Consider the following 16,580-nt stretch of genomic DNA (forward strand, 5'->3'; position numbering starts at 1 on the left):
TGGTTCTAAACTAAGAAAAGATAGACCAAATATAGGAATAGGACTTACTTCCACTAGGCGGACTTGCTGACTAGAGCGGAATATCAAATGGAGGGCCCCGCTTGAAGGGATGAGGGAATTCCCTGGACTGATCGAAGGAGAGGAAGTGAGCAGGCCGGGACGAGATACAATTCTACAACAAAAGGGAACGTTAGTGAGAAAAAGAGAGTTGGATAGTTATCGATAGGGTTCGGGTTTCTGAATCTTAGCGAACTTACGGAGCATCACATTCAGCAGAAGCGACGCATTGGAGCGGAGTTCCGGTTTCCTTAAAATGGATCAGATGACTGATCACGTGTTCCTGACGGCAACGTGAAACTAGACTGTCGGCATAGGATTCTCTTGCTATATCGGAGTTTCCTCGAATCATAGCTCCACACAGGGACCAATGACGCCTAAGCTGCCATTGACGAAATGGTGTAACAGTCTAAGCATTAAATCTTACTATTTCAGTGAAATCAGGGTAGAAAATTGTATTCTAGAGGATCTCTGTTCTTATTTCTAAGCTGCTCCTTACCTTGTTGTTCTGGTGCCAGTCTCTGGAGGAAAAGAACTGTGTGGTGCAGATCCCTGTGTCCATAGAACCAGCATAAATACAACAAATGACACCTGCAATTGCGTGCACGATTAAGTCACTGGGTTGGTGATATCATTGTGTACCGGCTGCCATTTTGTTTGTTTTTGTTATGGTGCGTGTGTATCTCTTTTTTAAACATTTCTTTTTTATTACACTATTACAATTTTGAAGGCTAAGAATATGCAGATATAAGCGGTTTGTAATGGGATCATACTGATAACATTTTAACAAAATGCGATTGATGGTAAATTGTCAACACAAGCTAAGATGTTACAATAAATATATAAATGGGCCGTGCAAATTAAGAGCAGAACCTTTAGATTTAAGCACAGAGGAAGCAGACACGATTCTCAATCTCATTATTAGAGACAGTGGCATTTCAAGCACCACCACAGACCCTAGACCCCAGCATTACAATCAAGAATCTAGAGAAACTTATTTGCAAGGAAATCAATAGGAAATCTCCACGCAATCACCCTCACAAAGTACTACCAAGCACAGCACATCACTCAAGGCCTACGCATCCCCCTTAGACCTACACTCTGCAAGGAAAGACATGACTTTGTTTGCAAATGGGAACAGATATTAAACAAATGCTTCTTAGATCTAATTTTACTTACAGTACAAGAACTCTCAAAAGAATTAGACACTCTGACAAAAGAAATAATGAGATACAGATAGAACTCACCAAAGCACTCTCAGCCACAGACTTAGAAAAAATACTAGATGATATCAACAACAACCTAGCGTACTACCGCACAGAATTAGAAAATAAAAAATGTTGGAAATTTAGACAAGACACGTATGACTACCTCAATGACATAGTATAAACCTGGATGGGCAGATACAAACAGAACACAACTCTGCATAGAGGTACATCCAGCTCATCTGAGCAGAGCAGCACAGAATCAGAACCTATAAATAATGAAACAGAAGACTCACAAAGAGCAGGGACAAGTAGCAGCATGACTACTGATTCCCCAAGAACCACAGCCAGCCTTTTTTTAGGCAGGGGAGGAAGAGGCACAGGTCCAGGCGGGGACACAGCAAGATAAGTACAATATCCCATCAGACGACAGAACCCAAGGAAAATCTAGTGGTCAACCTGTTCAAACGAGAATTCTCTCAGACAGAACTCAGATTACTCCAGAAAGGCCTACATTTCGTGCCAACCTATAGCTCCAACCTATTTGATAAGAACATTGAATTATTCAAATTCTCTAAAAAACTAAGTTTGAAAGCCTTTTTTCACAACTAGAGAGAGAGAATACAGATGAACACATTGCAGAATGGAATTCGCAAAATTCAGGCCTGAGAGTACCTTTATCCCCCCCACTAGCTATCCCATCATTGACCTTTTCCAAAGAATGGCAACCACCGACCTTCAGAACCTATCCTATATGAGCCCAAAACACAGCAATTTTAGCCCTTGTGAGCTTAACATGAATCAATTCTTGTTTGCCAACATCAGACTCACATTCAAACCAGCTGATAAAGGCAGAGGACTGGTTGTCCTCAACACATAAGACTATGACAAAGAGTGTGAAACGCAGCTACTAGAAAGGAGCATTTATACTCCGATAGATCAAGATCCCACACCAGAGATAAGACAGATTCTTGAAAAATTCACAAAAAACCTGTTGAAACCACTGGGCCACCCCATTGTAGCAGCAACCAAAAGTCTTTTACAACCACTAGACACTTGCCTAGATTCATTTCTCCAACCACTTATACAAGCAACCAACAGCTACATAAAAGACAGCACACATTTTCTCAATATATTGAATGCCCTCAATGTTAGTGAACACAACATGATATTCACAGCAGATGTAAGAAATCTGTACAGCTCAATACCACATAACCAAGGACAAGAAGCAGCAGAGTGGCTACTCCTCAAAACCGATGAACTTCGGGCATTCAAAGAATTCATTATGTTGTTACTTGATTTTATATCACAGAATTCATATCTTAGATAAGATACAACACCACATTCAAGAATCAGGTGCATCAATGGGTTCAACCATGGCACCCACTTATTCCAATACTTTCATGTATAAATTTGAGACTGAACATATCCTCGAGCACCCTAGCTGGCATAACTACGTCAACTATTGGGGCAGATACATTGACGAAATCTTATGTAAAATATTATGTTGAACAAACGACAAGGAAGGGAAAACTCTGATGGAATGAGCAATGGACAGGGAAGATGAGATCCCCCGTAACACGCCACTTGCTAGAAGCCAGACACCAGATGTCACAAATGAAATTCCAAAAACTAGAAACTATTGAAAAAATAGATGGGAGATGCAACATCCACAAACTCCTTGATCAGAGAGAAACCTTCTGGATAGAAAGGTTAAACTCCCTACATCCAGGTGGAATTAACGTAGAGTGCGACTTTGCATGTTTCCTTTGATATAGCCACATTACCCCATTGCTTTCTAACCACTCCTACCACACTAGCAATTTTACTATTATAATGTGCCTCATAATCATGCGCTTGAAGTCACACAAATGTATGAACAGTGAAAAGCAATTGGGAACACCAACAACATATATATATATATATATATATATATATATCTATATATATATATATATATATAGATATATATATATATATATAGATCTACTACTGTAGAACATGTCATGTCCAGGGATACCAGGTGTGTACCACATGGATGAGGTGATGTAATAGGATATGAATTGTGCAGCACAAATAAGTTCAAAAACCGTGTAACTATTTTGAATGTCTGCCAGCAATCAATATCTGCATCATGATATGTAATATGACGTCATACCAAAATGCAATTATGCTAACCTGGGACTATGACAGCTAACAAGGTTCTTAGAAATGCACAATCTAATTGTCTGTATTGCTAATTTATGCTCAACAAAAATGCCTTGTGTTCTATGTAACTCGCACGGTTCATTTGCATATTTAGTATTGCATCTCAAGTGTTGACAATGATAGCTAACTAGGATCTCAGCAATACACAATTCAATGTTACTCATTTATGTGCAACTAAAATGCCTTATGTTCTATGTAATTTGCACTGTCCATTTATACATTGATTGTAACATCTCAACAAGTGTTGACAGTGTACCATCGATCACATTTTGTTAAAATGTTATCAGTATGACCCCATCACAAACCACTTGTATCCGCATATTCATATCCTTCAAAATTGTAATAGTGTAATAAACATGGTATACGCGGGGAAAGGTAAACATAAAGATATATCCCACCCTGCATCAAAAATAATCTATATGGAAACAAATTTCGAGGTGATCACTCAGTTGTTATTTTCCAGGTCACCTTTAAATAGCACCAATCATCTAATTGAATTACTTCTGAACATCTTAGAATAATTGAGCTGGTTGGAGAGAGAAAACATTTTCAAATAACATGTGCTTTTTAATTCATGTTGTTCAAAAAATAAACAACATTAATACAAAGATTACTCAGTGTTCAACCAAAATGTATTCTGTAATAAACATATCATAATCAAACGAGAAGCATTTATCTTCATGCTTCATCACAAAAGACATTCAAAAATCTGACAAACAATAATTAAAATTTCAAAGTGTGACATTTAAAAATGAATTTTGAAGGGGAAAACTTATTATTAAATTCCCTAATATGACCCCCTATAGTGGGTGTCTAGAGAAAGGCTCCCTGTATCTTTTCCTTGTAACTACTCTGCACGGAAAATGAGGCCAAAGTTAGTGCTAGTTCCAAAAAAGAAAAATATTCTTTGTTCTGGGGCTTGAATTTAGCCATATATCTGGGTCTTGTATAGTAAAAGAATTCTTTGCTTACGTGGGGCTTGGTTCTCAACCTAGCTTTCCACATTTCGGCGGTCCTTCAACTTTGTTGTTCGTCCGCCTTCATCAGGGCGTCTTATTTGAAGACCCTGTGTAGATATGAAGAAGAAAAGGAAAAATAGGAGTAGTTTATAATTCCCTCTCTCAAATTTAGTCAGAATATGTCTGACTTCATACAGTGTGAATGAAACCTCTAATGTATAGGTGTTGGTTACGCGGGGAAAGGGCCTGCATCAGATATGCACGCACCATAAGAAAAACAAAATAGCAGCCGCGCATACTAATGTCACCAACGTGGTGACGTCAACCTGCATGTAATTGCCGGAACCATTTTTTGCATTTATGCTGGTTCTCTGGACACAGAGATCCGCACCACACGGTACCTGTGGTCCAGAGACCAGCACCAGAACAACAAGGTAAGGAGCAGCTTAGAATTAAAAATAGAGATATTCTAGAACACCTTTTGTACACTGATCTCACTGAAATTGTAAGATTTAATGCTTAGAAACCATGTTTTGTAAACTCATAAGTCCCATTACATAAATGCTTCCCCACAGGACAACAGGGATTGGCTGCTGGGAATGGAATATACCTTTAGAATACCTAGAAAGCACAAGGTATGTTATGAACTAGTATAATCCCTATCTTTAGAAGCTAGAAACAACCCCAATAAGATACAGCAGCAAAATGTCTGTCTTATACCATAGGTCGCTGGAGACCAGCACCGGTCTCGAACACATACCAGGTAATAGTCTAACAGCACCAGACAAAGCAGATAAAGCAAATATAGGCGACACAAAAGCTGAGGCAGGTAATCTATCAATGTGCATATAGAACCCTATGAGTGATATGTATAAAACAATCTCTTTAATTTGGTTATTTTTCTTAGAAATTGGTCCCTGAAGAGGGTCTAGACAACCAAAAATGCATTGGACACCATGAAAATGCCTATAGCTTTTTTTATGAAAAACATATTGAAGGCTACATATATCATTGCTTAGTGTGAATGTTTGTAAATGAATACTAACAATTGTTAAAATCATACCCAATTAAAAGAACCCATTTGTGAGAATGCCATCCTTTGTCCTTCCATACGTCTGGGTAATCCCAACCCAAACAACATTCCCTAGTATTTTATCATCCCCACACTGCAAGTGGGGTTATTCTGGCAACAGTACTGGAAAATACCAAAGTAGATATTACAAACTTTGAAACTATGCTTGAAATAGATATATTCAGCTGTGCCCACTCTAACAGTACTTCCCATGTCTTCGTAGTCACCACTGTTCATCATGACAAATGCACCCGCCCATCTGCAGGTTTTGTAGTAATTTCATTTTGCATGTATGACTGTGGTGTCCAAGGTACCTTCTGCACTGTCCGTGAGGTCAAGGCCTCCAAAATGCTGCTTCAGCCAAATCTTTCACAAAGGTTGTGCCACCTAATTCGTGGGTTGAAGGAATTGTAGTTAGCTGTCAGTACGATCCTCAACTCTCTCTCTAATAACTGTATTTCACAGTCAGTAATAGAATAATCCGATATATTGATTACTAGCAGCTCTCATGGGGGAAAGGGAACATCCCTCTCCCCCGACTCCTGGTGATCCTGGGTGAATTGTGGTCTTGCCCCCTGCTGTGACCCCGTCCTCTGCCTAAACAAAAGGCCTATTTTGTCTACCTTGATAGTGTTGATCAATGCCATCTTGAAAATGGACAACTGGTTCCCTTCTGTGTTCTTTATCTCGGGAGTCATCTCTATTGTCTGTTCCTGAGGTGCTCACCTGGCCTTCCTCATCCGAACTTGCACTGGAAATTCTCCAATGCGTCAGGGTTTTTTCTTATAGTTTATTCTCGGTTGATGCCACTAGCCTCCTGAGCCTCCATTTGCATGGGAGGAGGAATGGTCTTCCTAATAAGCTTCAGTGGTGTATGAGTAAATACGCTCATGTATGAATGCTACTCTTTCTTTTTTTATTTCTGAATTATTTTGTTTCAGCTCTTTAAATTCCTTCATTGCAGTATTCAACTCATCGGGTTTTTTCTTATAGTTTTCCAGCACTGTTTTAGATTTCAGTATGTCCTGTGTTTGGTCTATTTCATTCATTAGCTTAACTGAAGCTGCCTTGGCCATATTTATTATCAGGATGAGCCAAGCTCTGGTGCATTTATTTGCCAACTAGCTGTCCCCGACCACACGTTGCTGTGGTTCAGTCTGGTTGAATGGAAAAGAAAGAAATGAGAAAGCGCACGTTTCTAATTTGTTTAATTTCACAATACTTGTGGGTAGTTTTTAATGGCTCTGGCGGTTGGCCAAGTTGAGGCAGTTTAATTTTCCCAGCTGCGCAACACATTCATTTAGTTTCTCCATTTAATTTCAGAGCCTTGCAATAAGGACACACTTCCGTCATGGTGCCGATGAGAACATCCCAGCGCAAACTATAATCATCAGCTGGGTTGTATCGGAATGCAAGGAGATTGTAATCGCGTGATTGCTCAGCACGGAGTCGTGTTTGACGCTGATCTGCTGTTTCTCGTTGACGTCTTTCAGCCACTCTCAGCCTGACGTGTTCATTCTGTTCCGAATTAAGCAGATCTGAAGCTGCAAAACACGATCGCCGTGCTCGCAACCGTGCATCCTGAAGTCTGGCTGCACGTCGCTCTGCTGCTTCCTCGGCACATATAAAATATTTAGTATAGCGTGTGTTGCTTTTATGTCCAACACATGGTGCTGTTTTTCAGAAAAAGCATGTTTTTACCTGTCACAGGTGTGACATCTATGTATAATAGGCATATAAAGATACGCGTCTATTCAAATGCAACGTTGTGTCAACATTTCAAAGCAATCAGTGAAGAACTTTCAGAGATTTAAGATTTTGAACAAACAAACATTTACATTTTTATTTATATATATAGCTGGAGCTCCAGTCTTTCCTGAGCTGGAGCTCATCCAAAAATATCTAAGTCTCTCTCTTGATAATAAGACCATTGGGTGCCATATGTGTCCTAAGATACTCTGTCATCATCGAACTTTGGAGTTCAGTCCATATGAGTTTTTTCTTTAGTCCCTCCAACTCATTCCACTCATCCTTTGTGGAAATTATATCCACCATTGTGTGACTACCAATTATAGTGGGGGGTGGATAGTACCCCCTCTATAAGTTCTCCTGCAAAGCCATCAAGTTAAGTTCAATTCAACACCTAGCACTAAAAATACCACCAAAAGGAGTATATCTACTTCCACATAGATACTTACTGGTAGAGATCTATGGAGATCAATTCTGAACGCCCCATAGCTGTCGCCATCAGAAGGACTCATAACCCAAAGGGGTGGGTAGATGCTCAAACGAAACCTAATAGGTTATGCCCGAGCTATCAAACTTACCACGACAGAAATGGGCAGATAAACCCAAAGCTGACTGCAAAAACGTGCTCATTCGGCAACCTCATTCTGGTTTTGCAATTAAGAGACATCAGTCACTATGCAGTCATTTGTTTTGGTCCCCAGGGAACTCTTTAAATTAATTTTGTATAAGGTGCAGAGAAAAGTTCTAGCTGACCCTGCCTCAACTGAGGTATCCTTAGGATGCGCTGATGAGCCGCCTGTCTCAGTGGATAGAAAAAGAGCAACCGGTCTGTCTCCCTTGATAGTGTTGATCAATGCCATCTTGAAAATGGACAACTGGTCCTTGTTTATTTACCCCTAGACCAACAGAATCTAATTCCTTATTCTATCAATGCCACTGTACAAAAAACCTCTATCAACATGTCTCATTCAACACAAGATAGATTAGAGAAAAACATATTTAAAAAAGAAAAAAGGGGGAATAGATCACCCAGTAAAGTATTTCATGGCAAAAAAATCACTTTATAAGCAATACTCTAGGTGTCTGAACATAATAAAAATATAATCCGCTCAGATAGCTAAGAAGGCCTACCGGCGATGGTGAGCGTAATTATTTTAATTGCTCGACTCATCTAGTTTGTCATAGTATGTGGCAGGTGCTCTTTGACCATCACTACATACATGTCTGCCGGTTTGGGTGGATATTTTAGTAGTGTCACCTTCTTCAGTTCTGTCTTCTAGGAAAATCGATATATCTGGTTCCTTCTTGTATTGTTTTTTATTTGACCAAGACGTTTAGTTGAAGACAAACAATTCAGAAAAATCTCACCTTATTATTTCTTGTCAAGATGTTGTGCGTGATATTTTAACTCTAAAATACAAATATGAAATAAATTAATCACCTTTCTGTCCTGGTTGTTTCAGTATGAAATTCCTTGTTTATATTTCATTTTATTTACAAATGTTAAAGAAATTATTCAATTACTCATGTTTAGTAGTTCTCTTTTGGTACACCGGGTGTTGTTATGGTGTCTTTTTTCATACATGGAATACTTATATATGATATAGAGGTGTTGAGGTTTCTGTGTGGCTTCTGATTGCTATAGCACCACTCATTCAATATTGCATATAATTCGAACCAAACGGAGAAACATCATTTGAGAGCTAGTATTTATGTAAAGGTTCTGGTGACTGGCACAAGTCTGCCATCCATGGTTTTTTAAAAAAATGAAACCACAGTTTCAAGTATAGAATTTCTAAACAAAACACTTTGTTAGTGCAAGCGAATACGGTGCAAAGTTTACTGTGTGATCTAACAGGGCAAAGCACGAACAAACGTGTTAAGCGCTAGTGCCGAACCTGTCACCATAATAATTATTTTGCTGATGGTGTGGAAATAAAGGGCCCCATGCGGCGTACCGACGATTCCCGACGTATAAAGTGCTCGCCGATATTTCACGCTATTCGTCTCGGGCAGTGCATTCATCTTGGCTTTAGGTTAGGAAAACACTGTGAGAGCACCGTCTATTTGCATTAAGTGGAACTCCACGCTATGTTAGCTGTGTGGGGCCCTGTGGCATGGGATAAGCCCTAGTCATAGTCTATTTACTCCTCATTGTGCCATGGCTTCCTCCATCTTTGAGCAGACCATTTACTATTGATTCATATCTGATTGATTTATTAGTGGAGTTTCAGTTCACTTTGATACTTTACATTCTGAGTTGCATTAAATCGTTTTAATTTTCAGTCAATGAGGTCTCTCAAAGAAAAAGGCTGTTCTTCTTGGAAAGGTGAAGCTAAATGGCATTTTCTTAGATACTAGGTCTCTTGTGGCAGAAGATCTCTGCATTGAATGCCTTGTGTCCAGTGTTTACAGTGTGGCCAGTGTTTGCCACAATATCATATCGTTTAGGCCTGTTTGGTCTGTTTTTAGACAGAAAATCAATTCTTATTCTCTCCTTAGGAGGATAGCCTGCATGTCCCCACACCTCGCTGGGGTTGCTACTTTTTCTATAATGATCCATTTCAGGTCACTCTCCGTGTGCTGCATGTGTACAAAATGTTCCAGCAACGGTGCATTTGCCGGTCTTGTACATATACAAGAGTATGTTCCTGAATCCTTTTCTTAACGGGTCTGCTGGTCATTACAATATATTTTAGATGGCAAGAACATGTGATTAGATATACTACATCACATGAGTTGCAATTAGTGAAATGTTGTTGTCTCCACAGAGTATTTAGACCAAGATCTAGCGTGATAGAACTTGAGATTTGCGGGCAAACTGAACATTGGCCACAGGGTGAGCGCCCTGCTAGGCAGGATCTCATGGGAGGAGACAACTACCAGAGGGATGTCATGACTTCACTGGGTGAGATGCAGTAACTCCCCCTTTCTCATGAGGAAGACCCCATAATGCCGAAGACATTTTTCCCTGAGGAAGACCCTCTAATGCCCAAGACCTTAATTAAACATTGTCAAATGTCTGTTCTCCCTTGTGGAGGAATTAAATCAATCTCTTGCCCATATTCTTTAGGTCAAAAACCTATTTATGATCTAGACACACAAAGCTCCTAAAAAAACCTTTTGCTTCTGATATACCTTTATGTGAAAGGGTTCTCTCACGTAAAACCACTGAGAAAAACTACTGACATACTACATGTCCGATGACATCTATGCACCCCATAATCCCTGCAGTACTGAGACAAGGAAGATGAAGGAGATGATCCATGGTAACAGAAGCTCAAAGCTTAATGTGCAGACTAGTTGTTTTCCTGAATCACCTGTGTGTGGGACATTTAAAGATGGCAACTACACTACTTAATGTGGTCGTGCAGGAGGAGACGTTGTCTCCCATGCAGAGGCTTCTGGATGCGAGTGACAGATACCAGTTTGGCGGAGAAGAGGAATCTGTCAGGGCAGAAGGAGCACTGCGGTGCATGAGCAGTAAGTGCCATGGAGATGCCAGGAGCCACAAGAGTGGTCCTGGGCACTCAGCAGCTGAAGGAGGCAGCGTTCTCCAGACCAAAACCTGAAAGTAAGCAGGTTTGTGACAGCGGAGCCATGAAGGAAGCCAGAAGGATGTCTGCATGACCCAGAGTGGGAACTGAGCAGCAGAGCAACCCAGTTGATGTGCAAGCAACACCAGAGACACTGGAGAGAACCAGTGAGTCGATCCAACGCAAGTGGGGAACCTGGGGCATTCCGGGCACCACTCCGACAATTTGAATGAAACAAGTTTGCTAATTCAGAGAATATAGGAAGCTTGTTTGAATGTAGAAAAGGCAAAGTACAAATTCAAAGCTTGAAGAAAAATTACTGCAGAACGATATACTGAGTCAATGGCGATATATGCAATCTTGGTGATAATGAGGAAATGTGAAAGGCATAAGAGGTCCTGGCAAGGAAAAGATACCAGGCAATTGAAGCACAGGGGAGTATTCCAGGCAAGTGAAACCACGAGAGACATTCTGGCAAGAGAGTACACCAGGCAGTTGGAATTGCACAAAGAGTCCTGGCAGGGGAATATACCAGGAGAGTTGCAAAGCCACAAGAATTACTAAAAGAGGAACAGTGTTTGCTGGACAAAAGAGACAATTGTGTTAAAGAAAGACTATTACTGAACTTTTTGCCAGGAAAGATACAAAAAGGAACAGTTATTTAAAGAGACATTGCCATCCACTTCAATTCCAGGGCAAGGGAACCACCCTCTGGGTCTCAGCTTGAAGAACATGTTTGTTAGAGTTATAATCTTCAGTTGTGAACACGTTTTTTGCCAACATCAGATTGAAGACATTTCCTTGCACCCTGTATTGTTTTGTTTGTAGTGTGAGGGTCAGAATAGGAAATTGTGGACACAAGGATGACTTTCCGGTGGACAGATCCTTTTTTTTTTGGTTGTTAAGTAGGGATACTCCTCTTTAGCATAGGGCCAGAGAGGCATTTTTCCAACCCTTTAACCAAAAACATGACAACTTTGTGTCTGGCTTTCATTTCTGGCCCCTCACTGTGGCCACAGCCTTGTGCCATGGCAACTGTACATGTCTTTCAGGACCACTAGCCAGGGCCTTGGCAATGAGCACAGCCGTTGTGCTTAATGGCCGGTGCCATATTGCACCCATGACATGTTGCCCCATTAGATTACCCCACACGTCACTGTAGGAGTAAAATTCAATTTTATTTGCACTAATCTAATCTTTTTAACTCTATCTTTTTCCCCATAACCGTTGTTAGAACCGTGGTTATTTTAGCAATGCACTACACATATTTGCCGTTATTATTCGTTCTTATATTTGTGATGCATTTTTTATTCCTGATTCAGTTTGCTGCCATAACCACGAATATGCAACAAAAAAAACAGCTGAATATGCAAAAATATTTGAGCTCTAGATTTGGTCCCCAGACCGCCCCCCACAACTCCCCAATTTGACATGGTGTCCTCTTTCCCCCTCCCCACCTCTAGCCTGACATTTTACCCTTTTTCCTTGCGTAAAAGGCTTTTTTTTCAACTTTTCATTTTCCGTTAACCCTGAATATTACCCTGAATATTCACAAATATCTCTCACGTTGAACAAGAAAAAATGGTGGCTTATTCATTTCTGAAAAGCCTATCTGCTGCGAAGCACTATGGGAGACATCCTTATAATTTTTGGAGAAGGGGCACCCCCTTCTCTATCAAATAATTATAAACTACTGGACGCAATATCTTCAGACTCCCTTACCCCCAGGAATCGAGTCAATGCTTTGTGCCCAAGTTGCTTCATACATGGTCCAATTCCGCCCAGCAGTTTGGGTTGTGCGCTTGAGCAAAAAGCGGACTTTTTCCTCTATAGCAAAATCAATCGGAACTGGGCCGAAACTGCATTTTTTTTAGTTTTCTAAATGAAGTCTTTATTTTTTAACGGATATTGCCCTAAATGTACAGGGGGGAGTGGGGGTGCTGTAAGTACAATTTTGTTTTCACAATTTCAGCCAAATCAGTTTTACGATTAAAAGGCTATTAACAATTCTTTTTTTGAGTATCCTAAGAGACTTGTTGCTCAGATTAACTATAGTGCAGCAGTCGCTTAAACAGGAATAATGGCACTAGGCCCTCCATATTTAACCTGCTTATGTTTGTGCCCCTGCTACATCCCAAGTCCATGTTTCCTGTTCAATCTACTTCATCCACATGCTTACAGTCAACCCACAAACACCCACATTTTTTAAAGACACCCTCACACCAGGACTGCCTCTGTCATCTGATACTTGACTCTATGTATGCTATTACTGTTCAAAATGACATCCCGATTGTTTAAATAAATACAAATAAGTAAAACAAATACCACAACAAGAGATAAGACAATAGCAGGTGAAGCCCAATGAAAAGGGGGGCCCCGGGGGGAACGCGAAGCGTTTCCCCCCGGGGAGTATTTTGGCGCTGCACACGGCCAGCGAGTGGCCGTGGGGGTAGAGCGCCTGGTCCCGGGGTATTTAAGGGCTCGGGGAAGGTTCGGGAGGCAGGCGACGGTTAGGACTTGTCGATTGTACAGGTCCCGTTGCCTGCTCCCGAGCCTTCCCTGTGTCCCCGGGGCCTAGTGACGGTTTAGTGCAGGTGAGATAGGGATTGTTAGTAGAGGAGGGAGGGTAGGTATATTATTTAAAAAAAAAATAAAAAAAAATTCGGTTGTTTGGAAAGGGTAGGAGGGGTGCCGTAAATAAGACACCCCTCGTCTTACCGGTTTTCTCACGGCTGCCGCGCTGTTACAGAGGTAGTGCGCGAGTGGGGGAGCGTTGGGCCACGGTTCATTCGGTGGGAAAGGTTTACTTTCTTTTGAAACCGCGGTCCGTGTGGGCGTTGAGGGCCGAGGGAGGAGCGGAGCGTCGGCGACTCAGCAGCGTCGCTCGCGGGCGCCTGGGAAGTATTTCCCCTCCTCTTGTGGGCGGTTAGGTTTGTGTGCGAGGGCGTTTTAAGTAACGCTCGCGCGCATAAGGGGCTGGGCGGCGTGTGAATTGAGCCGTATCCAGATTGTGCCTGGGGGAGTGCGGTGCGCACGGGACACGGCCAGGTGGCAGTGTGGGCCCGTTACCAAGTGCTAATCAGTGCAGGCTTCTGCACGTTCAGGGCTCCTGCTCTGGGATCAGGCGGCGGGGAGGGAGAGATTGAAGTATTAAGGAGTAGTTGGGTAGGTTATTATATAAAAAATAAAAAAAAAAATATATTTAGAATTTTGTGATTTGCATTTTAGCAGCCAAAAAAAAAAAAAAAAAAAAAAAGAAATTTAGTTAGGTAGGTTAGTTTCAAATTTGTTGCCTTTATTAATTGGCACTATTTAGGGAGGCTTATTGCAGGGTTCTAACTTGGGGGGTGTTTTTTGGGGCGTGTAGTTCCTTTTCAGGTTTTTTGAGGTCAGGGATAAAAGTGCTAGTCCACGGGTAGGTCTCGGCTCGGGGGTATTAGGGTATTTAAGGAAATTTTGAAAGGGTGATACCTGCTGGGCACGCATATTTTAGTGTGCACAATGACAGGCCGGGGGTCGAGCAAAAAGGGGCTGGTGGATGCCGGGGCCTTGAAGAAGGCCCTGGAAATCATTAGCAGGGCAACTAAAGCCCAATTGGAAAGTGCGGTGGGGGAAGTTACGGGAGAGGAGGGGAGCGGTGGGGGCCGGCCGCAGCGCAGAGCGGCGGCAGACGGTGCATTGGCGGCGGTGGTGGCTTGCACCCCTACAGCAGGAAAAGGGGAGAATTGGGAATCTAGGGGCAGGAAGTTGAGGAGGGAGATAGACAGGAGGGCAGATGGGGGTTTAATGAGTTCAGGGGGTCAGCTAGAAAGGGAGGAAGGGTATGATAGCTCCAGGGTAGAGGGGAGCGCTCGAGGGGGTAGAGACCGAGGGAGCAGTAATGGGGGCAGGGGTGGAGGGCAGGTGGGGGTGACAGGGCAGAGAGGAAGAGGGGGAAAATACCTGCAGAAGAGTGCGGGTGGGAGAAGGAGGGAGAGGTCCCCGTCACTTGAGGAGGGTAGGGTGGGGCGCGGAACGGCCCCCCCGGGTAGGATGAGTGGGGGCGGAGGGCGCTGCGCAGCCCCCGCTGTGCAGATGGAGGTTGAGGGTTTTGGTACGGCCCCTCCTCAGTCAAAGCAAGGAGAGCCTAGAGGGCACAGCACGGCCCCTAGCAACGAGGATGTCAGGGTGGAGGTCGGAACGCCTCGCCCAAGAGAAGAGGACCAGGCAGAGGTTCCCACAGCCCCGCCGGGAAGACGTCAGAGGAGTGGCGGGGCGGGGGAAGATCTGCAAGTTATCTCGGGCAGGAGCCCGCATCCTCAATGGTATCTAAGGGGTGATGAAGTTGGTTGGGATGAATATGGGAGGCAATGGGAATTGGAGGATTACAGGGCGGAAAGGGGAAGGGCGGAGGAGAGAAGAAGTTCAGGGTGGGACGGGGAAAGGGAAGTACAAAGGGGTCGGGGCGAAACGGGTCGAGGAAATTACTGGCTGGGCGATTGTGCTGACATGTTTTGTCCCCGCAGCAGGAGCCCTCTGAGAATGGAGAGGAGGAGCAGCGGTGTGGAGGCCAGGCCGCAGATGGCAGGCGTGGAAAGAGGTGAGAGGGAAAGGGAATGGTCATCTGCATGGCAGAGAGGGGTCACAAATAGGGGGTTGGGGGATGACCGGGGTGGTCTACAAGGTGTGATGAAGGAAGTGGGGGTGCAGGCTTTTGGAGCTGAAGAGGTTGGAAAGAACATTTGCTCGGTGGAGGTCCAAACGGACAAGGTGGCGGAGCCATTGGGGCTCGAGGTGCAGGTGGGAAAAGATAAAGAGGGGGAGGTAAAGGGAAAGGAGAAGAAATTGCCATACATGGGGATAACAAAGCCATTGGGGGCGCATTTGATGGGAGCAACCAGGGAGAAGATACAGGGAGGTGAATTTGTGGATGTTTTCAAGTTGCTGCATAGGGAGGTGAGAGCGAAAGAGGGGTCCAAGGAGGAAGAGAGAGAGTTGGCTTCACGCCCGAGGGTCCCGGTGACCTTTGAGAATTGGACGTCGGCGTTTATCATTTATGCCAGCGTGTATTGCGAGAAATTCCCGGAGCGTTGCGTGGCTCTGTTGAAATACATGGATGTAATAAGGAAGGCTTTCACGAGTTTTGGGGGCTTTGCTTGGGTAAGGTACGACGAAGAATTTAGAGCAAGAATGGCGGAGGACAGTCAGGCGGTCTGGGGGGAGATAGATATGGATCTTTGGCTACAATGGATGGCCCCAACGAGGCCAGCCCCAACATTACACACGGCGAGCGGGCTGCCAGTGCCTTTCCGGCCCTTTCTTGGTCGCCCCGCCCATGAAGGGGCGGGGGGGGAGGCAGGGGCCAATCCTCAGCAGCATGCTGGGGGTACAATAAGGAGAGCTGCGCAAGAACAATGTGTAGGTTTAAGCATGAGTGCAGCAAGTGCGGGGGGAAACACCCTCTCACGCAGTGTTTCCAACAAGGAGACAGGGGAAGGGGGAGAGGGGCAGGTAGAGGGGTTGGGGGGAAAAGCTTTTACTCCAATTAAAGTGGAGGTGCTGGAGGAGTGGTTGCAATTCTACCCGGATAGGGAAGGTGCTAAGATTTTGAGTGAGGGTTTTGGGCAGGGGTTTAGACTAGGTTACCAGGGTCCAAGGGTGCGGAGATGGGCGGAAAATCTGAAGTCAGCAAGAGAGAACATGGAAGTGGTAAAGGAAAAATTGAGCAAGGAATTGGAAGCGGGCAGGATGGTGGGTCCGTTTGATGAAGTACCGGGTGACCTAGTAATATCTCCACTGGGGGTGGTACTCAAGA

This window comes from Ambystoma mexicanum, chromosome 7q, assembly GCF_040938575.1.
Source record: "Ambystoma mexicanum isolate Mex_15411 chromosome 7q, UKY_AmexF1_1, whole genome shotgun sequence".
In the NCBI taxonomy this organism is placed as follows: Eukaryota; Metazoa; Chordata; class Amphibia; order Caudata; family Ambystomatidae; genus Ambystoma; species Ambystoma mexicanum.